The sequence below is a fragment of the Sorghum bicolor genome, chromosome 4, assembly GCF_000003195.3.
Source record: "Sorghum bicolor cultivar BTx623 chromosome 4, Sorghum_bicolor_NCBIv3, whole genome shotgun sequence".
Classification (NCBI taxonomy): Eukaryota; Viridiplantae; Streptophyta; class Magnoliopsida; order Poales; family Poaceae; genus Sorghum; species Sorghum bicolor.
In genome coordinates, this window is record NC_012873.2 from 39,987,373 (window position 1) to 39,996,114 (window position 8,742).

Here is an 8,742-nt window from a genome sequence, read left to right on the forward strand (position 1 = left end):
TCTCCTTCAAATTTGAATAGATTTTTCAGGTTCTGTGTTTCTCCCCTAAATATAGTATCCTTCCTTTCTCTATGTGTGTCTATATGTATATTGAAGTAAAACATGTTTTCCTTGTCTATTTAGAGTATGTATGATTCTTATTGATATTGGAATAACATGCATGTTCAGTACCTATAGATAGCATAATAGTCAGAGTGGCCTCGATGATAGCATTAAAAAAATTGTGCCAAAAATTATTATTGTGTGCCCCTGATGTACTGCAGTGGAGATTTGGAGATTTTTAGCTAAGGACTAAAGGTTTCTATTGGAGGCGGTGTGTACTTCAAAGATAGTGAAGAATTATTGAGGACCTGTGACTGAGACTCAAGGTACACTTCTTTCTTCATTGGATCTATTTACAGTATGATGATGTTGTTATTCTACATTTTATTTGTGTGCCCACTTGTCTAAGTTTGGAATGTCTTCCTTGCACCAAAAATAGTTGAGCTTCCTTTGTTGTGATATCTAATATATTAATATTTGAAACAGAACTAGTTAATATGTCAAACCGATCATGGATGTATAATGGTTGGCAACGTGGCAAAGCTCCCTCAAATGAATGGATTGATGGAACCACATAATTCTTGAATAGTGCATTTTCAATTCCTTCTTTAGCTGAAAATGATACCATTAAGTGTCCTTGTGAACAATGTCGGAACTACTTTAGACACAAAAGATATACTATAGAGATGCATTTGTGTAGGTATGGTTTTAAGGAAGGCTATGAAACTTGGACTGAGCATTGTGAGGAGCTTATTTTAGATGATGGATATGATGAGGTGGGAAATAGAGAGGGCACTGATGAAGTTGATCAGATGGATCAAATGTTGGTTGACCTTGCTGGGCCCCATCCACCTATACTAGATGCTGAACCAACAGCATATGCTAAAGCTTTCTATAGGATGGTTGCTAGTGCAGATGAGTTGGTGCATGATAGAACCACACACTCATGCTTGTCCGTTGTAGCTCGCTTGATGGCTGTGAAGTCACGATACAACATGTCTATTGCAGAATATGATGATATACTAGGCATAGTACATGAACTCCTACCTCCTAACTCTAAGTTACCTAATGACTTCTACCAATCTAGAAAATTATTAGAGGGTCTTGGTATGCAATATATCAAAATTGATGTTTGCTATAACAATTGCATGCTATTCTACAAAGATAACAAGGACAAAGATAAATGTGATTTTTGTGGTGCTAATCGGTATGTGGAAGGGCGAACAAAGGTTGCACGCAATGTTTTGCGCTATCTTCCAATCATAGATAGGCTGCAAAGGCTTTATCTACATGGGGAGACAGCCAAGTTAATGAGATCATATAGTCCCACAACATGTGGTAAGATGGTGCACCCTTGTGACGGAGAGGCTTGGCAACAATTTAATGTGGACTTTACAGAATTTGCAAGCGAAAAAATAAATGTTCGCCTTGCAGTAGCAACAGATGGTTTCCAACCATTTGATGTGAGTGCTGTGCCTTACTCATGTTGTGGCCAATCTTTGTGACCCCACTGAACCTACCTCCTGGCACACTCTTAAGGTCTGAGTATATTTTTCTTGCACTTGTTGTTCCTGGGCCGGAGCATCCTGGTAGAAAATTGAATGTTTTAATGCAACCCTTAGTTGATGAATTTCAAGAACTGTGGAAAGGGGTCACAACATGGGATTCTTCGTTGAAGGAGGAGTTTACAATGAGAGGAATCTACCTTTGGTCAGTACATGACTTTATGGCATATGGGGACTTTTCTGGCTGGAACACCCATGGTAGGTTGTCATGCCCATATGGGTGTGGCTGTCGAGGATTTCTACTCCATAATGGTCATAAGGCTTGCTGGTTTGATACCCATAGGCGTTTCTTGCCTAAAGATCATCCATTTAGAAATGAAGCTAATGCTTTTCGCAAGAACACCAAGGTGTTTGATGAGGCACCTAGGTACTTAACAGGGGAGGAATTGCAAGCCCATGTGAACCAGTTTGTTGGTGATACACAAAGCTACGGTAGATTGCACAATTGGACACATGTACTATGTTTTAGGTAGCTTCCATATTTCCATAAGTTGCTACTTCCACATAATATTGATGTGATGCATAATGAAAAGAATATGGGTGAAGCCATATGGAACACATGTTTTGATATAGCTGAAAAGACCAAAGATAATGTGAAAGCTATGCTAGATTTGGCTATTATATGTAATCGTCCTTCCATGCATTTGGTGCAAAAGAGCAATGGGCAGTGGGATAGGCCTAGAGGTCCATTCTGTGTTCACAAAGATGTTAAGCCAACCATCCTGCAATGGTTCAAAGAAATGCAGTTCCCTGACTCATATGCATCCAATCTGAAGCGTGGTGTGAATCTGCTGCAAAAGAAAATTTTTGGACTAAAAAGTCATGATTATCACATCTTTATGGAAAGGTTGCTCCCTGTAGTGTTTCGTGGGTTTTGGCCAGATAATGTGTGGCGTTGTTTGGCTGAGCTTAGTTTTTTCTATCGGCAATTGTGTGCCAAAGAGCTTAGAAAAGATGTTGTCCGCTCTCTAGAAGAAATCTGGCATGAAAAGTTTGGATAGCAATGGTAGATGTGGTCCAATCATTAGCCGCAAAGCCCAACAACGCATGGTATGTTCACTTGTATAATTCTCTAGGCGTGTTTGAGACCATAACTCACTTGTATAATTAGGAATGGGAGTAAGCTATGTCAAAGAACAAATATTTTTTTGTTGGACAATGAGTGGGGGTCATGACTTTCTTTGGCACACCATGCCCCCCCATGGCAGATCAGGGGGTATGCTGCTAGGTGTGGACTTAAATATTTTTGATATTGGCGCCATCGACGAGGGAGACTTCTACGTTAAGTTCACCCTCAGATGCAAATTAAATGATTTCAAGTTTAATTTATTTTCAGTCTATGGGCCAGCTCAAGCACAAAACAAATGTGCCTTCCTTGCGGAGCTCGCCAATACTTGTTCCAGAGATCCTCTGCCGTATATGATAGGGGGGGGGATTTTAATATAATGCGTGGTCCACAGGATAAGAGTTCAGGGGATTTTGACCACAAATGGCCTAATCTTTTTAATGCTGTCATCGAATCCCTGGATCTTAAGGAGATTGTGATGTCAGGCCGCCAATATACTTGGGCGGGGCCAGGGGATCACCCAACTTTCGAGAAGTTAGATAGAGTCCTTGTAAGCACTGAATGGGAATCTCAGTTCCCGCTGTCGACTGTCGAATCTAGAGAAAGAAATATTTCAGATCATACTCCCTTAGTGCTTAACACAGGAGCCTCTACCCATCAGTTCCAAAACCGCCCTTTTAAATTTGAGAGGGGCTGGTTGTTACGTGATGGTTTTTACAAAATGGTCGCCAAAATTTGGCAGGCCCCATGCTCTGAATTGACCCCGTTAGAACGCTGGCAGTCTAAAATCCGGGGGCTCAGACAACATCTAAGAGGCTGGGCTAAACACACTGCAGGGACATATAGAAAGGAGAAAAAATCCCTGCTAGCTCATTTAGATATTCTTGAAAAGAAAGCGGAGGATACTCACCTCTCTGATAAAGAAATTAATCTTAAACACTCTCTGAAAGAGCGCCTAGTTTCCCTTCTTAGAGAAGAGGAGTTGAAATGGTATGAGCGAGCCAAAGTCAAAACCCTTTTGGAGGGATATGCTAACACTCGCTTCTTCCATCTGGTGGCCAATGGGAAACACCGTAAACAGCACATATATAAACTGGAAGATGATCTAGGTACTGTGGTTGGCGATGAGTGCCTCAAACGACACATTACATCATATTACAAAAATCTCTTCGGGCCACCTGAACATTCCGAGATCTCACTCATGGAAGATCAAAATTTAGATATTCCACAAGTATCTCCGGAAGAAAATGATATCCTCACTAGCCCTTTCACCGAAAATGAGGTGAGGGACGCTATATTCCAGATGGAGCATAATAAAGCTCCAGGCCCGGATGGATTCCCTGCGGAATTCTATCAGGTGTTTTGGGGAGTCATGAAGGACGATCTGCTACACCTCTTTACTGCTCTCCATCGAGAGACTCTGAACCTTTATAGCCTGAATTTTGGAATCGTTACCTTGATTCCAAAAATTCATAATGCTACTAAAATTCAGCAATATAGACCAATTTGTGTCCTCAATGTGAGTTTTAAAATATTCACTAAAGTAGGCACAAACAGACTGAATACGGTGGCGAAATCTGTGGTGAGCCCAACACAGACTGCCTTTATGCCGGGCAGGAATATCATGGAAGGAGTAGTGATTTTACATGAAACTATCCATGAATTGCATACTAAAAAACAAGATGGGGTCATCTTCAAAATTGAGTTCGAAAAGGCTTATGATAAGGTCAAGTGGTCTTTCTTACAGCAAACCTTACGCATGAAAGGGTTTTCCCCTAAATGGTGTAGGTGGATAGAGAGTATGGTCTCTGGGGGAAGTGTGGGGATCAAAGTCAATGATGATGTTGGTCCCTACTTTCAGACCAAACGTGGTCTTAGGCAGGGTGATCCCATGTCCCCCATTTTATTTAACATCGTAGCTGATATGCTTGCTCTTCTTATCAATAGAGCAAAAGCCGATGGACAAATACGTGGAGTCATCCCCCATCTGGTTGATGATGGTCTATCTATTCTACAATATGCAGATGACACCATCATCTTCATAGACCACGACCCAGAACAAGCAAAGAATCTGAAACTTTTGCTATGTGCTTTCGAGCAATTATCTGGGCTTAAGATCAACTTCCACAAGAGTGAAATTTTCTGCTATGGTGCAGCTAGAGAGATGGAGCTCTTTTATACTAGTCTTTTTGGGTGTAAGGCTGGGGAATATCCCTGTAGATATTTGGGAATCCCAATGCACCATAGACAGCTTCTGAACTCTGATTGGAGAGTAATAGAAGAACGTTTCCAAAAGAAACTCTCTTGCTGGAAAGCGAAATACCTGTCTTATGGGGGAAGACTGGTCTTGCTAAATTCAGTCTTAAGTAGCCTGCCCATGTTTATGATGTCTTTCTTTGAGATTCCTAAGGAAGTTCTCAAGAACCTTGACTTTTTTAGATCAAGGTTCTTCTGGCAAGGATCTGCTGATAAGCATAAATATAGACTCGCCAGATGGGACATATTATGTCGTCCTAAGGACCAAGGGGGTCTAGGTATTTTGGACTTACAATTACAAAATAAATGCTTATTGTCCAAGTGGTTGGTAAGTCTACTCAACGCACAGGGCTTATGGCAGTCCCTTTTGTCTAATAAATACCTAGGATCCAAAACCCTTACCCAAGTCAAAGCCAAACCCAATGATTCACATTTTTGGAGAGGCCTCATGCGTATTAAAGATGAGGTGCTGAATAAAGGTTCCTTTGATGTTAGAGACGGAACTAAGACAAGGTTCTGGGACGACACATGGGTGGGAGTTAAGCCTCTAAAAGTAAAATACCCTTCCCTTTATAATATAGTATGTGATCGCCACGCTACTGTTTCCAAAGTGTTAACCACTACCCCCCTCAACATCCATTTTCGGAGGGCTCTAGTGGGCAACAACCTATTAGATTGGCTTAATTTAGTAGCACAAATTTCTAATGTGGTTTTGGAGGTGGGGTCGGACTATTTTAGGTGGAGCTTAAGCAAATCTGGGTTATTCTCTGTCCGCTCTCTGTATCTCCATCTCATTGATACTCGACCACCTTTTTTCCACAAGAAACTCTGGAAAATAAAAATTCCTCTAAAGATCAAAATCTTTCTTTGGTTCCTACAAAGAGGTGTCGTTCTTACCAAAGACAACCTCGCTAGGAAGAATTGGAAAGGGAGCCAGAAATGTGTCTGTTGTAATATGAATGAGACTATGCAACACTTATTCATTGATTGCCCTTTCACCAAGACGATTTGGAGGATTATTTTCTTTGCTACTAGTTTAAACCCACCTAGGTCTATCAACCACATGTTTGGTACCTGGCTTTGTAATCAGAGTATGAAGCTTAGAGAGGTGATTTGGGTTGGGGTAGCTGCCATGTGCTGGGCCATCTGGCGTTGCCGTAATGATGTTATTTTTAACAAACTCAAAACTAACTCTATTATGCAGATTATTTTCAGAGGAGCATATTGGCTACGCTTCTGGGCCCCGCTGCAGCGTGATGACCAAATCAGGGACTTCCTATCTTCGATAAGCAAGAGATTAGAGACAATTGCTCTAGAAGTTTCTAATAAAGGATGGAAACATATTCATTGTTTACTTTAGTCCTGGTCATTGTATAATCCCAAACCTTGTAATAAGTGGCTGCGTACATCCTCGGATGTAGAGGCCGGATGTTTTTTATCCATTATCTAAAAAAAAAGATATGAAATTCTGAAGTTTCCTGTCAGGTTATGTTCATATGTGCGCAGCAATGCTTCTTTGTGCCTTTTCACCCTGTTGACTTAAGAATCAGACCTATGTTACAACTGGAAAGATATGGAGAACTTCTTAAGCTTTCCAAAGTGTTAAAGTACATAATTTTTTGTGATCTAGAACTCTAGTTATGATTTATTTAAGTGACAATCTTGCTGCAGTCCAGAAATTTCAGAATACTATGTTAGCGAGTTTTGCCTATCTGTACATTTGTAGAACATGTTTCCTATTTAGAGTTATGTTCTTTAGCTTAATAAACAAACTTTCTATCTGCATGTATGATTTTCTAGAAGATCATGAAATTGTCCATGACTGTTACCTTGTTCGGGTGTGTGCATATAGGACGACTATCTTGTTGCTGTTAAGAGGACATAATGTGCAAACGAAGAGGATAGAGATGGTGTAGACATGGAAGTGGATGGGCATGTGAGGTCGAGCAAGAGCAATATTTGAATGGGAAGGCACTATATGATGTGTCTAGTGGTGGCCCGAGAAAGCATGGGCGTCTTGCCATAGCCAATGGTGCTGTTAAGTCTTCAGATGTTAGGGCAGCCAGAAGGGAAAGAAGTGTGTTCCCATCAAATTCAATGACTATGGAAAACATGTCTCGCGAAATGGAACAGCTACGTCGTGCAAATGGAAGGCTAGAACAAGAGAATCGTGAAAAAGACAATGCACTACAGCAAAACAAAGTTCTTGTAGACTTGGTATTGGTATGTGCACTGGTCTTGTAAATACTTCACTAATGTTATATGTGAATTATCTTATGATTTCAATCTGAAATTTCTATGCTTGCAATACACTTGTAGAAACTTTGTGAGGACACAGGAAGGGTAGTACCAGAAGAAGCGTTACGACGCTTGTCCGCTACACAAGCAATTGTGAGTATATCTTCATTCCACTACCAACATGTTTTGTAGCTATCAGATCCATCACTTAGAGATCTTAAGATGGAATGGAAGCACAAACTAATTAGTATTTTGTGGGGTACTATTCGGAATGGCAACAAACAGTGCAGCAGTGAGGAAGTGGCCTCATGTTGATTGTTGTATAGCTACTGCAGTGAATTTGCATAGCTATTGCAGTGAGGAAATGGCCTTATGTAGGTTTGCAGTGTTTCAACCTTGAAAACTAGCAGTTTAAACACAATAAACCTTGTTCAAATCATGGTACCATATTCAAATGACTTTACATCAAATTTAGAGCCTTTGCTAAAAGTGATATATTATTGGGAGAAAATTCCATGTAGAATCTAATGTAATTTTGTTCACATTCAGGCAACTGGTTCTTCTCATGCTGTCTCGGAATCTGCCAACAATGCCAATGATTTTGGGCACACCAATGAAGACCTTCATGCTAGAGATGTTGCCAACAATCAAGGTTCCGACAACAATGGAGATCATGCATCGATTTGATGGTGCTGTTTAGTTGCAAAACATGGATGTGATGGTGGTTTCTTCTTTTGTAGTGTTGTGCTTTTGTACATTAACTAGTTGGAGGCTCTAATCTTTAGCTGTGGTAATGCTTTTGAATGTAACTAGTAGCACTCTAATCTTTAGCTATGGTCTTACTTATATGACTCAATGATGCGCTGGTAGTTTAGTCATCTTGGTTGAAACTTGAACCACTGAGCTGAGATGGTAATGCTTTTGAATGTATCGACGTCGGAACATTTGGACATCGTCTATGGAATTTGTTGAATATTTGGAGACCATATTGTGATGTATCCTATATGTATTGATGTCAGAACATTTGTGATGTGTCATGAAATTATAGTGTGGAAAATATATATTTTAATATATATGCTATTGCTATAGTTTCAAAATAGAATATTCTTCCTGTGTGCGTAACTTTTTCCTGTGAGGGTTCCTGCATTTGGGCAAAAGATATTTTTCTGTGAGTTCACTAGACCGACAGAAAAATACATGTTTTCCCTATGCAATTGGCTTCTTTTTCGTGTGCGTGTAATATTATTTTTCTGTGTGGATATGCGCACAGAAGATTAAATTTTAATCTGGGCGAGCATAATTTTTCTGTAGGTCACGTACCGACAGAAAAACTATTTCTGACGGCGAACTCACAGAAAAATTAGATTTTTCCGTCATTATATTTCTGTGTGTTATTTTCTGACGGTACACCGTCAGAAAAATAATTTTCTGTGCATATTCGCCTTTTTCTGTGAGTTTTCACACACACAGGAGTATTCGAGTTTCCAGTAGTGAGAAATGTCATTTTATAGTTCAGGAAGGAATAGTGCTAGGACATAAAGTGTCGGAACATGGTATAGAGGTGGACAAAGCAAA

General features: G+C 40.1%; 1 long non-coding RNA gene across 1 annotated transcript; it reads left to right on the plus strand.

Annotated features, from left to right (window-relative positions):
* LOC8081693 lies at positions 1,185-7,578 on the plus strand. The gene is made up of 3 exons (XR_002452153.1): positions 1,185-2,657; positions 6,782-7,152; positions 7,249-7,578. It is a non-coding gene; the product is annotated as an uncharacterized LOC8081693 (long non-coding RNA).